Source organism: Aethalodelphis obliquidens, unplaced genomic scaffold (assembly GCF_003676395.1).
Source record: "Aethalodelphis obliquidens isolate GAN/ISIS:26980383/991018 unplaced genomic scaffold, ASM367639v1 scaffold3, whole genome shotgun sequence".
NCBI classification, from domain to species: domain Eukaryota; kingdom Metazoa; phylum Chordata; class Mammalia; order Artiodactyla; family Delphinidae; genus Aethalodelphis; species Aethalodelphis obliquidens.
Window position 1 is genome coordinate 65,660,746 of NW_020837947.1, and position 19,638 is coordinate 65,680,383.

General features: G+C 47.2%; 1 protein-coding gene across 1 annotated transcript in view; it reads left to right on the forward strand.

Moving 5' to 3' along the window:
• Window positions 1–9,067: 9,067 nt before the first annotated feature.
• Window positions 9,068–19,638, forward strand: part of BACH2 (BACH transcriptional regulator 2) — a 357,828-nt gene continuing 347,257 nt past the window's right edge. Inside the window, exon 1 of the mRNA XM_027090368.1 lies at window positions 9,068–9,405. The gene's annotated coding sequence lies outside the window, so the exon portion shown is untranslated. The remainder of the gene's footprint in view (window positions 9,406–19,638) is intronic.

A 19,638-nucleotide genomic window follows, 5' to 3' on the forward strand; every position in this document is an offset into this window, starting at 1 on the left:
ACAAGCTCTGAGGGGGGAAAAGAGAACATTGTTAGAATTACGTTTTTTAGAAAGGGGAAAGGAAAGCAATAGTATTATTATTACTCTGATTATTACTATATTTTGCTTATTTGAGTGTTGAACTCATCACCTCCTTCCCTGTTTCCCAGGTGAAAAAATAATCCAGCTCTCAACCTCAGTTTTCTTACTTCTTATCCCCAGCTCTCATCCTGAAGCTTCAAAATCTTACCATTGTCTTTTCTTTGGTGACAATCGAGTTAGGTTTCAGGTTCCACTTTTCAGAGTAGATATCTGATAACCCTCCTTCTGTCCCCAAATTATGTTTAATGCTCAAAATGAGCACAAGTGTCTGCCTTTCTCCTGTCCACCCACAGCCACTCCTGCCTGCCTGGAGTTCTGGATTCTCGCCGTGTTTCCTCCTTCATATCCAGTGCTTCTGCCTTTATCTGCTCCATCCTTTCCAGCCTCTGAGAACAGCTGTGTTGGGGATGGGTGTGGGCAGGACAGGAATGGAGCAATCAGGAGGGGAGTTGGTCCAGAGACTGGACCGCCCAGCCTCTTTCTTCACACACGTTCCTACCTCCCTGTCTCTCCAGGGACCCACTTTTCCCACTCATTCTCCCCTCCCCCTGAAGTGGGTCTAGAACCTCCCTGCTGTCTCCCTGGACCTTTCCTTGTCATGGGATGCTGTTCTCAGACCCCTTCTTGAAGAGTCCTCCTTGCTTTCCTTGATGTGGCAGTCTCTGGACCATCTCCCCTCCTAATCGCTCCATTCCTGTCCTGCCCACACCCATCCTCAACACAGCTGTTCTCAGAGTTCCAGCCCTGGCCCTCCTTCCTTTTCACTCCACCACTTTCCAGAGTGATTTTTCCCTCCCCATACATCCCAGGATTGGTTCTTCCCTCTGGTCATTCCTCTCTCTGCCTCAAGTCCCTCATGCAAATGACCCCTACGTCTTGAATATCTTTCAATCCACCCCCTCCTCCTGGACTCAGCCCCACTCGCTGCCTTGGTTTGGGCTCCCATCATCTTGTCCCTGGATTTCTGCTATTGTCTCCACCTCCTCAGGCCCCTTCATGCTGCCAGTGCTGTGTTCTTTCTAAAACCCAAACTGATTATGCCTCTTTGACAGCTGGAAACTGGTCATTGAAAGCCATCCAGCCAGACTTTCCAGTAACTCTGAAGGCACAAGATAAACTCAGAGGATTTTCCTGCAGTGCATTAATTTTTTTAAAACATCTTTATTGGAGTATAATTGCTTTACAATGGTGTGTTAGTTTCTGCTTTATAACGAAGTGCATCAGTTATACATATACATATGTCCCCATATCTCTTCCCTCTTGTGTAATTTTAATCAAAGATTTTGAGTGTTGGAGAAGAATTTTTTAAATTTATTTATTTTATTTATTCTTGGCTGCATTGGGTCTTTGTTGCTGTGCACGGGCTTTCTCTAGTTGCCGTGAGCGGGGGCAACTCTTCATTGCGGTGGGCGGGCTTCTCATTGCGGTGACTTCTCTTCCTGAGGAGCACAGGCTTCAGTAGTTGTGGCTCACGGGCTTAGTTGTTCCGTGGCATGTGGGATCTTCCCAGACCAGGGCTCAAACCCGTGTCCCCTGCATTGGCAGGCGGATTCTTAACCACTGCACCACCAGGGAAGTCCCTGCGAGAGGAATTTTTAATCCTGATGGTCACAAATTACTTTAAAAAGAGTTTATAGTAAAATCAACTCATATTCACCATAGAGAACAACAGAAGTTCAGTTTAATTTTTAACATATAACAGGAGACGTCAAAGACACTTTGCGCTTGGAGAAGGCCATTTGGGGCCATGTTCCGGGATCCCTAGCTATTAGCATCCTATTTCCTCTGTCATTACAAGCATTTCCCTGGAAAAGTTGAAGAGGCATTATGCCCTATGGATAAAATCAAATCTTCATGCTTCTGGTCCACGTCTACCTCTCTAGTCTCATACTCTGCTACTGACTATTATCAATACTTCTCACATTCTACAATTCCTGGACTTTCATTACTCCAATTTTCCTACCAGGAATGACCTTCCAACCTCTGTGTCTGACAAAATCTCCTTGTCCTTCAGAATCAAGGAATCAAGGAATGTCTGCAAGAAGTGAAGGCAGGCAGGTAAGTGATTGCTTGCTAACAGATACAAGGCTTTGGCCAATGAGAGGGGAAAGGAAGGAAAAAACCTGTGTCTTGAAAAACTTGTCACCACAACAATGGCCCTTCCTCACTGCAGTACCTGAGGGCTCCTTGCTGGCTGTCACAGCAGGCAGTTTCTCCCATAACTTTCTTTTTTTTTTTTTTTTGTGGTACGCGGGCCTCTCACTGTTGGGGCCCCTCCCGTTGCGGAGCACAGGTTCCGGACGTGCAGGCTCAGCGGCCATGGCTCACGGGCCCAGCCGTTCCGCGGCATGTGGGATCTTCCCAGACGGGGGCACGAATCCGTGTCCCCTGCATCGGCAGGCGGACTCTCAACCACTGCGCCACCAGGGAAGCCCTCCCATAACTTTCTGATCTCCTTTCTTGACGTCATAACGTCTCACTCCTTCCTAACACTCCAATACATGGAAGCTTTGGTCAGACCAAAGTCCAGCCTCTGGGGATCCTTTTGTGTTGAATGTCCAGCCACTTTCCCTCCTCTCTGAATCCTTCCCAGCCTTGACGCTCAACTCAAAATTCCACCTTCTAGGTGAAAACCTTCCTCGCTGTTTCAGCCCTCATAAATTTTTTTCCTCTTAACACCTACAACACTTAAGTTCTTATTAGAATTTAATTACACACATCTTGAATTTTATAACTTTTATTGGCTTTCTTTATTACAGAAGTAATACATTTATATTAGAGAAAAAATTAAAAACCAGTTAAGCAAAAAGAAAAACCACTCCTAAGCTCTTCATCTTGAGGGAACTACTTTAGCACTGTCTGTATATCCTTCCACACTTTTTTCTATGGCTGCTTAGACAATTTTTCCACTTTGGGGATAATACTGCTTTGCAATTAAAAAAAATGTACTAATAAAGCATTGAAATACCAGTATACGTATACTGGTATACGTACTACTTCAACATCATCAATATCATCACCATGATATTCAATTTTATATATGAGCCACCACTTATTCAGCTAATTCTCTGCTGTAAGGCATTTAGATTTTTCTATTTTCTTTTTGCTTTTATACCAAAAAAATCTTTCTGAATAGTCAATATTTTCAATAGTATAAATTCTAATAAATACAATTTCTGTGCATAATTTTAAATATTAATTATGAGCAATAGATGAAATAATTAATAAAAGTAATTAACTATAAAATCACTGCATTTGTTAATTGTTTAACTTATGTTAGCTTTGACTCCCCACCTAAATTTAAGTTCCTTAAGGATAAGATCCAGGGTTTTCTAATTTTCCTCTCATCGGCACAAGAGATATTCGATTGTGCATAAAGAAGAATTAGTCTATTTCACCTAAATTTCATGTGGCATCAATTCTTCATTGCAGTAGAAGATCTTGGGCTATGTTACCATAGATAATGATGTAAGAACATTTTTTTCTTCCTAAGGACTATTTCCAAAGTCCTTCTTAGGAACTGAGGTGATTTTGGGGAAGATAAAGATGGGATAAATAAGAAGGATGTGTCATTAAAAAGCAAAAAGGGGGCTTTCCTGGTGGTGCAGTGGTTAAGAATCCACCTGCCAATGCAGGGGACACTGGTTCGAGCCCTGGTCCACATGCCGCGGAGCAACTAAGCCCGTGCACCACAACTACAGAGCCTGCGCTCTAGAGCCCGCGAGCCACAACTACTGAGCCCACGTGCTGGAACTACTGAAGCCCACGTGCCTAGAGCCCGTGTTCCACAACAAGAGAAGCCACCACAATGAGAAGCCTGCGCACCGCAACGAAGAGCAGCCCCTGCTCTCTGCAACTAGAGAAAGGCTACGCAGCAACGAAGACCCAAGGCAGCCAAAAAAAAGGCTGCCAGCCAAATTTAACAATAGCTAGAAGTAAAATTTCTGCATGATCCTAGTTACTCCGGAAAATTACAGTGCTCTGTAGTCTGGAATACACTGATTATTTTTCAAAACTTGTATGAGATTTTATACAATGAGAAATAACTCTTCCTGGCAGTGGCATGTCCACAAAGACTCTAGCAGCAACCCTCAAACTTTGTCTGTGCTGCCCAGCAGTCCTGCTACCTCGCCCTGCACTGGTCCACTTTTTCTCTTCCTCCAACTCCAGCACCCATCCCTCCTCCACCATCAGCTGATCTCCTCGCTTCTGAGTCCCCTAAGAAAACAGAATCATTCAGACAAGGACTCTCAGCATCTCCTACCACCCCATACAAGCATCCCCGAGCATCCCCACCTGAGCTGCCTTCCCTCCTCTTGTGGGGATGAACTGGCCCCACCTGACTCAAGTACGTCACTCCAAAAGTTAACCCCTCTCTCTTGGCTTCAACAGTTTCCCCTCTTGACTGGATTATTCCCACCAACAAGCTCTAATTTCTCTCATCGCCCTCTAACCATGCCCCCATTTTGTCTTTCACAGCAAAGCTCCTCTAGAGAGTGGTCCGTATCCATTGCCTCTACTTCCTCTCCTCCCAGTCTCTCTCAAATCCACTCCAGCCAGGGTGAGTCCCTACCACTCCCCTCCATCAAAGACACCAATGCCCTCAGATCATTAAAAATCAATGGTATGTTCTCATCAGCAACACCCACCAGCAGCACTGACACAGCGGATTACCCCCTGCTTTTCGAAACATCCTACGTTACTTGGCTTCTAGGATGCTACACTCCCCTCTCCCCTTCTCTCTCACTGGTGCTGTTTCTCAGCTACTTTGGCCAGATCTTCATTTTCTTCATCTTCTGACCTATAAATGTTGGCATGCCCCAGGTCTCGTCCTCAGACCTCTTCTTTTCTTCACCCATGTTAACAGGTTCTCTATGTTGATGACACACAGATATCCATCTCTAGTCTGGACCTCTCTCTTGAAGTCTCAATTCCCACGCTTAATTGTCTGCTCGACGTTTTCACTTAGATGTCGACAGGCATCTGAAGTTTACTTTATCCAGATGCAAACACTTCAACTTCCCCCCATACCTGCTCCTCCTGTAGCCTTCCCCATCTCATGAAATGGAATCTCTGTTAATCAGCTATTTAGGCCAGTCTAGGGTTTCCTTTGACTCTGCTTTCTCTCACATCCCACAGTCTAATTGTCAATAAATCCTGTCTAGTTTACTTTGAATATATATCTAGATTCCATTTATAGCTATCATTACAGTCCAAATTACCATCCCCTCCCTCTTGGTCTATCTCAATAGCCTCCTAAGTGGTCTCTGTGCTCCCTCTCTTGTCCTCCCCTCGACTTAGCAAACGAAATGATCTTTTAGGAATTGAGGCCAGGTCATGTTCTCTCTCTGCAGAAACCCCTGTAAATTTCCCCTGAACTAGAACCTACTGGCTAGCCCTCTGGCATCATCCCCTGCTACGCTCCTTCTTGCTCTTCTGCATCAGGCACTGTGGCCCCTTTGGTGTCCCTGGAGCATGCCAAGTCCACTCTACCTCAGTCCACTCTACCTCTGCACCTGATCTTCTCCGTATCTGAAAAGCTTTTCCCTAGGATAGCTGCAGAGCTCATCCCCTCACTTCATTCGTATCTCTGCTCAAATGCCCCCTCATCAGGGACAACTTCTCTGACCCAATCACCCTATATAAGCGTGGCCCCACCCCTGGCACTCCTGAGCTCCTATTTTATTTGATTTCATAGCACACTCTTGACCTCCAGATATAACAACATACAACTTGACATATATATACATATATATATACATATATATATAGTCAGTTCATTTTCTGTCTCCCTCCCCCATCCCATCTCATCACTAGAATGAGAATTCTGCATGCCAGCTTGTAGAACAGTGCCTGCCACATATAGGTGGCTCAATAATTTTTGAACAAAACACCACTCAAAGCTATCCAGATTTCACCAGTTTCCCCAGGTGTCACCTGTGCAGTACTGAGCTGGGGTATTATGGTTTAGATACCCTTGAAAACATCTGGTTTTGAAATCATAATCCTCAGTCATAATTCTGAGGAATTTGCCCAATGAGTAGAACTCAGTTTCTTCTTAACAGAACTTCCTTCAGTGCACTGGCTCCTCCTGACTTTGGTACCCTCCCTCTAAACATCTCACTCCATTCTCTCTCATCTGATGTTAACTCTGTCCTGCTGTGTCTCGTTTATGCTTTGTCCTGCTACCTCGTTGAAGGTACCACATTTCAAATTCTGCCTAAGAAAACCCATTATATCTTCTCAACATCCTCAAATCCTATAAGAGGGTGCTGGAGAGCAAAAACATCAAAGACTTGGGAACTGCTCACTTCTTTCTTCTGTCTTCCTTTGCTCATCTTTTTGTTTCCGGCATATTTTAATCTTTCCTATTTTATTTGATAAAATCAAGGAGATTTATAGGGATAAAGTTTACTGACTTCAATGTTATGGTACAAATTATTGTCCCTGGAAATCATATCCTGCCTTAGAAATGCATCACAGATGAAGCCCATATTCTGGATCAGCACACACATCTCATTATGTAGGGAAAAAAAAGTCTATCAGGAAATGTTGAATGTTGCAAGCACGGGAAATAAATTGACCTCTACACAAGTTACCGCCATGAATATACAGAGGGAAGGACCTGCATCTGTTTCACATTGTAAAAGCCTGAAGTGCCCAGAGAAGCACTGCAAACCCAGGGAATGGCTGGCAAATGTTCACGACGAGAGTGCTAAGGCCATCCACAGCCTAACCTCTGCAGCGGTTCTGGTAAAAGAGTGTCCAGTTCTTGATTTCCCATCCAAATGTCATGTAATTCTGAATATGCTTTAGAGGCTGTAATTCAAATTACCCACTTCTAACTTTGAAAATGCAATAACTAACTCCCTACCAGACTTCAGCTCCTCAAAGGCAGAGATTTTTTCTTACTGACAGCCACAGAGGCACATGATTGCACTACTGGACGTGACCTCAGAGATCAGCCTGGCCTAGTTCAACCTCCTTGAATGACTAAATAATACAACCTATCATAGTTGCATTTGTTTTTTTCACCTCTAATTGCTATCCCATTCCATACTTGAGAACTTCAAACTAAGAAAGCTCCAGTCTGAGTCTTTGGCAAATAGACTAACTGAAATGACCTAATAACCTTTGTTGTATCCATCTGGGACCAGAAGCAAGGTGGCAAAATGGCCTTGTGGTACCCGCTTCCACCCCCTCTCCACACCCCATGCTGATGCACCCAACTCCATTCACAGCTGGGCGGCCACGGCCAGTTTGAAGAGAAATGAATTTACTGGACCCTCATAGGGATCTTCTCAAGCCTGGATCTTGTGAGAAAAACATTTCTTGGCCCTACAAAAACGCAAAAGTTAACGCACTGACACTCACATGCTTACAAGAATGAGGAATGCAGAAACATCACTGTTCATAAGACTATAAGAAATGGTCCCGTCAAGGCAGATCGGGGGTCATCAGGATCCTCTGCCCTTGCCCTGAGGCCAGGCAGGGACCTCACAAGCAGGGCGATTTGTCAAAGGGGGCACCAGACCCACAGTCAGGAGACTGAGGACCCCTCCTACCTCAGAGACCTCTGTTCATCTGAAAACTGGAGATGCTAGCAAAGGAAAACTCCCAGTGTGGGTCTCGACCTACCCACTGAATCTCTGCAATGCTGTTAGAAAAATTACCTTGGCCTCTTCCGCTTCCTTTCCGCCATTGCTTAGCTTTCCACGCAGACGTTCAAAGTGGGGCCTTTTAAAACTCTGCCCTCAAACGAAGGTGGTTCAGAGCAACACTTTGGCTGATATCACGAGACTCCCAGGGCAGCGCTTCACTGCTTCCTCAGCATAGGCCAGTGCCCATCTTATAGGGAGGGGAGGGGAATTTATGATCCTTCTCTCAGTTGAGCGAGCCAAAGTTTTATAATATTCATTAAAGATCAGCACCACATGTAAGAATACGGTACTGCCTGTACACAAGGGGCCCAAGTTATAGGTGTTCAGGGAACGTGGCCTCGACAGGCGTAAAGTGGCAGGCACCAGCACTACGCTAACACAACCTTCTTTTATTGCAAATGTTCGTTCAGTCGAAGTCCTAATTACTTTCTGTAAAACCTTTACTACCATCAAGCTTTCTTCCGACAGGGCAGCCACACAATGGCCTTAAAGTGCAGCAGCAACACCCTGGCGACCTCCCGAGTGGGCGGCAGGCGGGAGGTTGGAACCCGTCAGGAGCTGAGGATTTGCAGCTGGGAGGTAGGCTTTTTAGTGAGCTTCGCGATTGCTCGCGCCCCTTCTAAAACCCTGGCGTGGGGACTTAGAGGCTCCCTCGGTGGGACAGGCCGAGGCCCTCCTGGAAAGGATTCAAACGTCAATATCAGTGTTAGGTCAGAAGCTGCTCTTCCTCGCCCCACCCCCTCCCAAGAGGGGGACCGGTCAGCTTCGAGGGGCCCGTGGAGCATCTTTTCCTGTCCCTCCTGGGAAACACTAGACAACCCCGGAATCCCAGGTCTCGAGGTCTGGCTCCCGTTCCTGGGTCTAGTGCCCTGGGCTCTGCCGCCCCTCCCCAGGTGCCACACCAGCCCTCACCTCTCCTCCCACCCCACTAGCCCCCAGCCCTGACCTTTCAAGGCTCCTGCGAGTCGCGGGCAAGGCCGGACCGAGCCAGGCGGCCGGCGGGCCCTGAGCAAGGGGCTCTCCAGGCCGCGCGGCCGCACAAAGCGGGGAGTGCGGCGGCGGCAGCGTGAGGCGCGCCCCCTCCCGCGAGCGGGCCGAGCGCGCGCCCGCCCCCTGTCCCCCGCCCCAGCCGCCGGAGCGCCATTCGCGGAGCGGTTTACGCTAGTCGCCGGGCGTACGGCGCCCCAGCGGCCGGGGAGGTGCGCTGCCCGGCTCCCGTAAAGTTATTGTGAATGGGGAGCGGGTGACGTCAGCGCCGAATGTCAACAATGTAGCGATTGAGAGTGTGGGCGTTCCGGGGAGAGCGGGAGCCGAGCGGCCCGGAGCAAACAGCGCCGAGCAGCCGCCGCCTCAGCAGCAGCAGCAGCAGCGGCAGCAGCGACCGTGCACGCCCGGGCTGCGGTCGCAGCAGCGCTAACGCGAGCGCCCGCCGCCGCCCTAGCCACCCCGCCTGCCCACTCCCGCTGCCGCCGGGCTCTCGCTTTCTCCCCGGCCTCCCCTCGACCCTTCCCCTCCCCCTTCCCGGCACACTCGGGGGACTGGGAACGTGCTGCCATGTGATGCGCGTCCTCTCCGCGAGCTTTCGGTGACCCCCCTCCCAGGCTGCGGACCGGGAGGACGCGGGGAAGAGGAGGCGGAAAAGGACGCAAAGTTCTCTGGCGAGGTGAGTCCCCGGCCGCGGGTCCCGGGCCCCGGCGGCGGGCGGGGCGGCGGCGGGGCAAGTTGGCGGGGGGAGCGGGCGCGCGGGGCAGGAGGGGAAGCGTGGGGAAGCGACGCGGGAAGGGAGCCGCGGCCGCCGGGCGCGCAGCCGCCCGCCGAGCGCCCTGCCCGCTTTTATGGCATTTTCTAGGAACGGTAAGGGGGTGGAAGCCGAGACGGCGGACGCGCTGCGAAGACTGTGCGTTCTCTCGCCTGGCTGTTTACGGCGGGCGAGGCGGCATTGTATTTTGCTCGCGTCGACGGGTGTTTTGGAACAGCAGGGGGAGGAGGAGCAGAGGGTAATAAGTCAGGCGTGGGGAGGGCGGGCTGGAGGGAGGCGCGCGTCCGCGCGAGCTGAAGCAGCTGTCAGACCCACGGCTCGCTCCCGGCCCCGCGAGGCCCGGGCGCCCCGGCCCCCAGCGCGCGACCGCGGTGCCAGGCCGGGCGGCCTCCTCCCTGCCCGCGGCGTCCGCGCCCGCGGCTGCTCCGCGAAGCTTTGCGCTCGGCTGTCAGTCGCCGCCGGGTAGCTGGGACCACAGCGACTGGCGGGGCATCAAAGCCCAAGTTTAGGGTCCCGGGAAGAGGCAGGCTGCTGGCTCGCAGCGCAGACCTTGGACTGCGCGCTGGGTGGAATCACTACTACCAATGACCGGGTTATTGAAATGCGTCCCAGGGAGCTCAAGCCGAGGGGCTTGTGCCTTCAGAGAGGGAAATCTTGCACCTTCCTCCTCCAAGATTCTGCATGAAATCAAAGTGCAACACACACCCTCCTCTCCCTGCCCACACTTCAGTCTGCAAGCCCCAGAAGCTCCTTCTAGGAGAGGAGTTTATCCAGGGGACACCTCTCCACCTACCCCACGCCGAGGTGCCCTGTGGGGTCTCGCACTTTTCCTCCTCTCACTGGGTGGGTGTTCAGGAGCCGAGCGCCGATGGAGAGGGAGGCGGGCGGCGCTCCTGGGCTACCCCAGCTGCGAGAGGGGACTCGAGTGAGCATCTCAGCGACCTCGGTTTGGCCCCTCTTGCAGGAACTCGGACCGTGAGAGGAAGCCTGCAGGGCCGGGTGTACGCGTGTGAAAGGGGTCGCGCACCCCTGGCTTCGGGGGTCGTGGGCGCTCAGGGTATCCCCAGCATCCTCTCGCGTGTAGGGGAGTTTGATAACTTGGGGGAAGTTCCTGCACAACCGCTGTCAGATGGTTTTGTCTGTGGCCCGAGAAGGAGCGTCTCGCAATTTGCCTGTCCGGTCACCGTCGTCGCCGCAACCCTTGGGCCCTAGGAAACGAGGGACGAGGGCGCCTCACCCCCGACTGAGCGGCACACTCCCGGCTGTCGGGCGGGCGACGGGACGCGGCGTTCCTCGGTTTTCACCTTCACTGTCTAGTGCTGCAGTCTCTGACTCCCTGTGTAAATTTCATCTGTTGAGTGTGTTTAACTAAAAAGGGTAATTACTTTAGATAAAAATCCTTTCCTGCCTAGTGCGAACCTTGGCGGAGATGATGCCTAATGAGATATTTTGTTTTTGTCTGTTTAGAGTAAAAATAGAGTTGTTAACTCTGATAACGGTTTTCTCAGATCATTTAAATGTAACATGTAGGAAAGTCATGTCGAGCTGCGAAGGCTCCGGCTGACATGAAAGAAGCTGAGCGGGAAGGGCTGCCCCTCCCTCGGTGGAGAGGCTCTTTTGGTAAGGCGGCGGCGTCTTGTTTAAAATGTGCGATTGCCTCCACCCTGGTGCTCCGGCAGCTCGCAGCTCGCGAGTAAACGGCGTTTTTCCTTCTTCCAGGTAATAGTAAACATGAGTCAAAATGACATCTTGTTAGAATTAGTCTTTAGCCTGTAAGAGAGATTGCTAAATAAGTGTTGCACTCAAACTGCTCCCGTGAAAGGTCTGTCAGCATTTCCATTATAAATTCAGGTTTTCAGGAGTTTATCATTTCACCCCAAAACTTTGAGTGGCTGAAATGTTTCTCCCTCCTAGTGTTCTGCCTTAAAACATGCATTGATTGTCCACTTCCATCCTATTTGCTATTCCTGAAACTTGAATATCATTCAAATGGGGGTCCCAGAAATGGAAAACACAACCATGGAATAAAGTACTTTTGTTAGAACATACTTTATTTGTGCTGAATAATATTTTCATTTCGCATTTTGGAAGACATTACGTTTGCCACTTGGTAATCATAAATGTGTTCATTCTTCTGGTGTCCGTCAGTTCTGCAGGTGGATTGAAATGTCAGTTCGTGTTGTATATGCCAGGATTACGTGGAAGAACATTCTCCTCATGTATGTGTGTGTCTGAGCTCATAGCTAAATTATATGCATGCCTGTTAGCTACCTGTCAGTTCTTTGTATGTTGCATGTGAGGATCTTCCATAGAGGAGAAGAGGTAAGGCAGAAAGGGAGGGAGGGAGTCAGGGACACCCGCACCCCGCAAGTCACTTTTCAGTATTATCAGTGCCTGGAAGAGAGCCATTCTTTTGAGTTATGCCTTTGACTCAGTGCCCTCAGGCAGGTCCCTTCCAGTCACTCACCTCTGGCTGCAGTGTGAGGGGCTTAATTATTTGCAAACTACTCTGACATCCCTGGATGAAAGGCGCTGCATAAATGCAAAGTATTGTTCTGATATGGAATTTAATGATCCATTACAGTTCATCAGGAAAATGCACTTTGCAGTGGTAGTCAGAAACGTTTCCACCTGATGGAGGGTAATGGTAACTGCCTAAAAGTAGGTTCAGATTACAGATGAGACAATTAACTCTAGCCATGTGCTCTTCAATTTGTTGCAATTCATTTTGTGATCAAAGTGAGTCGCAGAGAGCCAGATGGTCAGGTTCACGTTCACATCTCTCCTAGGCCAGCGCTTCACTTCTGAGCCCACTGTCTGCACAGCCAATGGGGACTTACTCATTAGCGCTTGTGAGCTGTTCCTCAGAATTTGTGATCGAGGCTCCTGTGACGCCAACAAAAGGGCTCAGGCCAATCTGTATTGTTGGGAGCGGTTTAATTTTACTTGGATTAACTCATGCCTAGTGTCTCTGGTATGGATCCAGCCTTAACAAGGGAGGAGAGAGATCCTAGTGGCTGTCTAGCTCAGCAGGGCTGGGCTCCACCGCTCTACTTTTTGTATACCTCAGATTTCAGGGGGTACGTTGTCTGGCTTCTTGTAAATGTTGGCTTATACTCAGTTAAATAAATACCCTCCCTGTCTGGCTGAGCAGCAGGGCCAGTTTCGTGGGCATGTGACCTGCACTGTTGCACAGGGCCCCTTCCCCCTCTCAGAAGGACCTCACACGTGGTTAATCTTCTGCTGTTGTCTTCTTGAGAGCCTTAATAATCCTTGAACATGGGGCCCTTCATTTTCATTTCTTGCTGGTCTCCGTGAGGAGGGGGCACAACGTGGAGTGGCAGGCAACCACTGCTGTGTCTCAGTTCCTTGTCGTCGACTGTTGCCAGGCAGGAATGGGTGGGAATACCGGCTTTGTGTTGCCACATCTTCTGATTTTTCCGAGGGAAGCTGGATATCAGGGTGTTTAATGTGGAATCCCCTAATTTTTAAATAGTCACTCAAACATTTTCTAAACACTGGGTGGGAACACTGAAAGCTCCAGAGCTGGCCTGCAGGCTCCCTGGCTCCCACTGCTGAGTGAGCTAAAACATCTTATTGTTTAACATTTCTGTATTTGGCGATTTTCTAAAGGCCTGGCACGTAGGAAGACGGTTTGTGAATCTCCACCAAGTGAATGGTTAACAGCGTCAGGAAAATTGAAAAATGCAAGAAAAACAGAACTCTAAATCAAATGAAATCAACACTGAGTCCCACTCAGGGATCCATAGCTTTCATTTTAACAGAGGATACAACGTGAAAGTCCAAATAATTAATATCGAGGGCACCGTATAATCCTCTGCAGGTAAATAATCCATTGCTTTTGGGTCACCTGCAGTCTATGTAGTTGTTATTGACCACATGGTGTAACATGCCTGTTTAACGCCTAAGGGCTCCTCCATGAGAATTTGACATTTGCGAACACCCACTAAAACAATAGCTGTGATTTCTTGAATGTTCACCACGTGCCAGAAACAGTGCTAACTGCTTTCCCTGCACATAATCTTGATAACTCTTCAAGGCAACCCTATGAAGCAGGCATTGTGCCCATTCTACAGAAGAGGAGGGTTCTCGTTGGAAAGAATTTCATCAGAATGCAGTGTGTGTTGTCCTGACCGTCTAAAGGTTATTTCCCTGTCCTATATACACAATCCAGCCCTGAGTCAATGACTGGGCGTGGGGTAGGGGTCATAGCATACAGAGAACCCAGTTCTTACCCTCACGTACAAGGAACAGGGAACGATGCAATATGCAACGTATCTGTCAAAACCTGCGATTCAGACGGCAAACGCTGCATCTGCTTCCCCGTCTCCTCCTTTCCTTTTCGGGATGTTGAAGAGGCTCCAGTGACATATGACCCTATCAGAGGCACTAGCAGTTCAGAAGTCAGGGCTGCTTGCAAAAACTGGCATTACTCTGGAAAAGAAAATAAGAAGCTTCTGGCAGAGCTGAAGCCGAGTTAGGGAAAGCAGCACGAAGGCCTTGGGAATGACAGAAAATCACTTCTGTATTGTCGATGACAGCGTATAACCCATGCCTATTCCATTTTTAAATTTTATGTAAATATTTACAAATTGCTCAAGTCCAAACTGAAACCTGCTGTGAATTAAACATTTTGTAAACTCAGATTGCCCAGAATGTTACTCATCTTTTTTGGTCTGGGATGATATTTAATAGAAAAGTGGTTCTTTCTTTGTCAATTCCAGGTTTTTACTTTTTTTCCCCTTTTCTTTTTTTCTTTTCGTTAATTTCAAATGTCAGTTTCCCTAAAACTGAAACTTACTCTTACCATCAGTATGCTACTCAGCTTCCCTAAAGGTGGAAGTCTCCTTAAAATCACCGGGATGTCCTTTTCAAGGACCCTTTCTTTTCTAAAGAATATGGAAATTGAACCTTGTCCTACTAATGGCACTACTTCAAAAATCAGGCAGGAATGTTGCCTTTGTTTTTCCTTGAGCTGTTTTTTTCCAAAATAATAAATCTCCCCAGTCTGAAAGCCTTTCACGTGCTTGTTCATTCTGGTCATTGGAATTACAGCCAAAATGTCTCTCAGTCTTCCCCAGTGACCTCATAATCACCACTTCTCCAGCATATTCCCCTGGTTAACTTCTCTTTTGTTCCTCAGCCTGATAATAAATTGGCCTTTGGTTCTGAGATGTGTCATTTGCTTCCCTGACCACTTCGTTCCTCTCCTGGTGGCAGTAGGACACGGCGCTGATGCCCCTGCAGGCGGCTGCCTGGTTGCCGGTTCCCTCTCCTGCTTGTGTCAGCTTTCATCTTCTCCTTTCCCAAGCGTTTAAATCCTCCCCTTTCCAGTCCTCCCATACTTCTCCTGATTATCTCCATTTGTTTCTGAGCCTGCAGCTGGCATGTGGACAAACTCCAGGTTAGTCGCAGAGGAAAACTTTTTGAGTTTCCAAGTCTGTTGTCAAGGTTAGTCTTGCGCCATCCTTTTGTCTCTCCCCTGCAATTGCTTCAGGAGTTTCCTCCGGACTCTTCACAAGTCTACTCCATAGAAGGCTTAGCTTGGACTTTCACTTTGGAGTTTAAAGCTGGGAGAGCCCAGCGTGTTTACTCCCGTTCTTTTAAGTAGAGAAACAAAGTGAAGGTGCCGCTCAGGAAGTTTGCTTCGTCTCCTAGTACCAACAGATTATCGGCGGGTTTTATTTTCCTGTATTCTCCTGAGCGACAGGAGCTCATGGATGCCATAAAATGGGCCGAGTGTCCAGAAATGCCATCCTTTAGAGGCAAGTGCCTCATTCATTCACTAAACAAACGTATACTGAGTATCTCTTAACGTGGCAGGCGCAGTGCTAGGTGATCATGGTGCTAGCGGAGAGCAAAGTCAGTCCTGGCCCTGCCCCCATGAAGCACCCCATCTGGTAGGAGGGATGGCATTTATCAGACAGCCACAGATAACTTATTGCAAGTTCTGTGAAGGAAAGCCATTTTATGCACTGGAGTATGTACTGGGGAATGTGACCTGGTTGGGAGGTTGGAGCTGTCCTCCTCGAGGAATTGTGGAGTGAGCTACCATTAGGGCCTGTCTGAAACTGGAGGCTAGCTCTCCCCAACCTATTAATTTACTCCTGTCTGTGGCCCTTTGGAGTATTGCATAAACCATGCTATAACCCGTGGAGTCATTTTGGCAAATAACTGTTCCTGTATACAGAGTCCAGAATTGATTTATTTACCTGTGTCTTTAGAACCTGATAAAAACAGAACTGTTAATTGCCAAGCATACTGTTCGCTTCTATACTTGGAAAAAAATGCAAGTTAGCATTCGTATTTTGGACATATTGAGGGTCGTTTTGACAATATTTGAATGATTAGAAGCTACACAGCCATGCCCTCCCAGTTGGCTGATGTGTGTGGGCCCCGGGCGAGGGTCTCTAGTGAAAATGTGAGTCCAGCTTATCGGAAGCCCCTGCCCACCCGAGAGTGGGAGGGTCTCCAGCCTCTGCAGACCGAGGATGATTATATAGACCATTCTTAGCACAATTTAGGAGTGCGGACAGTGTCTATGTAAAACAAATTGACTTTAGTGTATGCTAAAACTCCTCTATTTTCTTTTTCTCTGATGGTAGCTAACCTGTGTTGGGAGCCTCCTATGTGTGTTACTGATATTAACTCATTTAATCCATATAACCACCTAGAGGCAGGTGTGACCATTAGAAGGTGAGGCACAGATGTCATCCAGCTAATGAGTAGCTGAGCTGGGATTGGACACTAGGTGTCTGATGCTAGAACTTGTTCTCTTAACCACTGTGCTATTCTGCACGCCCTTTTCCTTTTTGCTCTCTACCAGATCTCAGAAGTGGAAATATAGGCCATCTCACTCTGAAATCCTGGATATTTTATTGACATCTATCTGAAAGATAAAATTGAAAAATAATTTCTCAGTGAACTTGAGTGAATGTATCTGTTGTCTTTCATCTGACTCACTTTCTAAGAATTGCATTCCTCACTTCTAAGTGTCCATCTGGGGATCAGAGCATGGAAGTGATGACGTGTAAAGACAAAGGAAGAACTAGACACAAAACATGAATCCCATGACTCTGGTCCCAGGGTTTTCCTGTAACCCATGCTCCTACCCTCTTGTTATGTGAATAATTTGTTTATAGCTTTCTTTCTTCCTTCCTTCCTTCCTTCCTCCCTCCCTCCCTTCCTTCCTTCCTTTCTTTTTGGATGAGAAAGGAAAAGGTGTAGGAAACCATTCCTATAATAGGTAGATTATTCTACTGAGGAGGAAGAATTTCATTCAGAACCAATTCCATTAGAGTTCCTAATTAGAAATATTAGCTGCTAGTAACAGATAAAAGCAGGTAACCTTTGCTCTCATTCTAGTCAATTTCAGGAAGAGATTATCTTGCCAGATTAGCATGTTGCAACCTTCAACAGGAGATTTGAATGGTTTTAAAGGACTCCGCTAGGCAGCTGGTTTGGCAGTGACCCTGATTACCCCGGGTTTGCAGGGTCACTGTTTAGAACGCTGACTCAGCTCTGTCCTGGGCTGGACGTCCAAGTTGTCATCTTTAGTCAAGCGGCATTATCCTTGGAGCTGCTGGAACATGAAGCATGCGCTTGAAGCTTAATTTGGGAAATGATCAAGCGTATGAATGTACTGTGCTTATTTTTCAGTATTTAGTTCAAATTTTGGAGATGGCTAAATGGGGAGATGCTTAGTGTGTCACTGTTGGAGGTTTTAAGTGATTAAAAAAATCAAGCAGATGAGTGCATAAAGATTTCTATGCAAACAATGATGAGCTTAAATTAAAGCTGCTGATTTAGTATGAGAATTACTTGCATTGATTTGTAGAACATCTATATAGGTTCAAGCTTCCATATTATGCAAATGAATGAGCCCTGAAGAGTCAAACTGTGAAAAAAAAATGAAATTAACTATAAAAGACATTATTACCCATTCAGCAAGAGGAAAATGTAGACATACTTAGCATTAACCCTTACTTTTCACATATCTCCTTGGGAAGATCTGCATCAGGGTGACGGTCCTTGCTGCAATCGTAAAGAAGCCAGCAAGGCTCACTCTCAGTTCTCCCAGTGGCCGCTTTCTGCCCTGACTTCTTCTGTGCTTCGCTGCCTTTAGGCCACCCAATGTCCTTAACCAGTCCCCTCCTTCCCTTGCAAAACCAATCTCAGAAAAGGATTTTTATGAAAACCATATTACTGGGGTATAAATAACTGAGCATACCTAGTGCATTAATTCTTTGTGAAGCATCAGCTTATTAATAGGAGACAAAGCCAAAGAAGTAAAACCCTAGAGATGGGACTAGTAGAATTTCATACACTGGTAGGTACCCTAGTGATGGGAGGGAATTTCTGAGTGAAGAGAGAGCTCTTTATAAACCCAACCCTGGAGACAGAGAATATAGACAAGCAGATTAGAGCATATAAACCACTGTAATATTGAAAATATGAAGGGCAAACCTCAGTGTCCATTGACAGATGAATGGATAAAGAAGATGTGGCACATATATACAATGGAATATTAATCAGCCATAAAAAGAAACGAAATTGAGTTATTTGTAGTGAGGTGGATGGACCCAGAGTCTGTCATACAGAGTGAAGTAAGGCAGAAAGAGAAAAACAAATACCGTATGCTAACACACACACACATATATATATATAGAATCTAAAAAAAAAAATTAAAAAAAAAAGGTTTTGAAGAACATAGGGGCCTGTCAGGAATAAAGACACAGACATAGAGAATGGACTTGAGGACACAGGGAGGAGGAAGGGTAAGCTAGGATGAAGTGAGAGAGTGGCATGGACATATACCCACTACCAAATGTAAAATAGTTAGCTAGTGGGAAGCAGCTGCATAGCACAGGGAGATCAGCTCGGTGCTCTGTGACCACCTAGAGGGGTGGGATAGGGAGGGTGGGAGGGAGACGCAAGAGGGAGGAGATATGGGGATATATGTATACATATAGCTGATTCACTTTGTTATGCAGCAGAAACTAACACACCACTGTAAAGCAATTATACTCCAATAAAGATGTTAAAAAATATAGAAGGGCAGATAATTTTTAATGTGATAATATGTTTGTCAGCGAGCATCACCCTTCTCTTGCCAGATACTTGATCTGATCGCATAAACCCGGGTAATGAGATGGTATGTTATTTGACATTTAAACGGAGCTTCAGGGGAAAACCACTTGGTCTATGATTAGGAATTTTTGTCAGTTAGTCAGTAGCAGCGAACCCGAAATAGTCTATTATCCTTAAATGTTGAATTTTAAAAGAAAAAAAAAAGCAGTGGATTTCACTCATCTGCCTCCCCAGCCCACAGTTTTATTATAAAAATTGAGTTAAGTCTATTTCAAAATTGGCATGCCCCGTGCGTTTATTAGCACGGTTGATGGTGACATCTGGACATTTGGAGAAATTGATTGATTAATGAAGCCGTGCTTCTTTTAGCTAGAAGTGTTTCAGGTTGAATACCCAGCTGTGAAGAGTCTGAACTGCCCTCCATTCTACCCCTCCCCGACGCAGACGCCTCCAGCAACCATGCTATGTTGAGTTGATGGCGCCATCTAGCGCCAGTCTGTGGAAATGTCCTGCTGGACTCTCACCTTTCATTCTTCCTTTGAGGTCGGATCTCTGAGCAGCTGGGTGACGAGTTCCGCCCCTTCTCTCGGAGTACACTGTCTAGTGGAGCGCCTCTCCCTAATTCCTACTTTTCCTCTGCCTTCTGTTTAGTTATGCCTCTGTGCCTTCCTCTCTCCCTGACTCCATTGCTTTCTGTTCTCCTCTCCCTGGTATCCCCTCTTTGTAGCCCTTCTTTCTTTTTTTTTTCTTCCAACTCTTGATCAACTTTTTGGAGCATACAAAACAAACAGTACTCACAACTGTAAAGGTTTTTCTAATGGTCTGTTATGCCAAAGTAAGAGAACGTCATGCATTTTAAAGTGAAATTAACCATGTAAATCATGCTTAGAGAACCAGGGTGAGACTAAACAGAGTCCAAAAGTCTCATCTAGAAGACTGTCCGCCATCTTCCTCTAATTAGACGTTTCCTCACACAGTCAATCAAGAATTTTTAATTGGCTTTGGAAGAACTACTGTTATAGTATT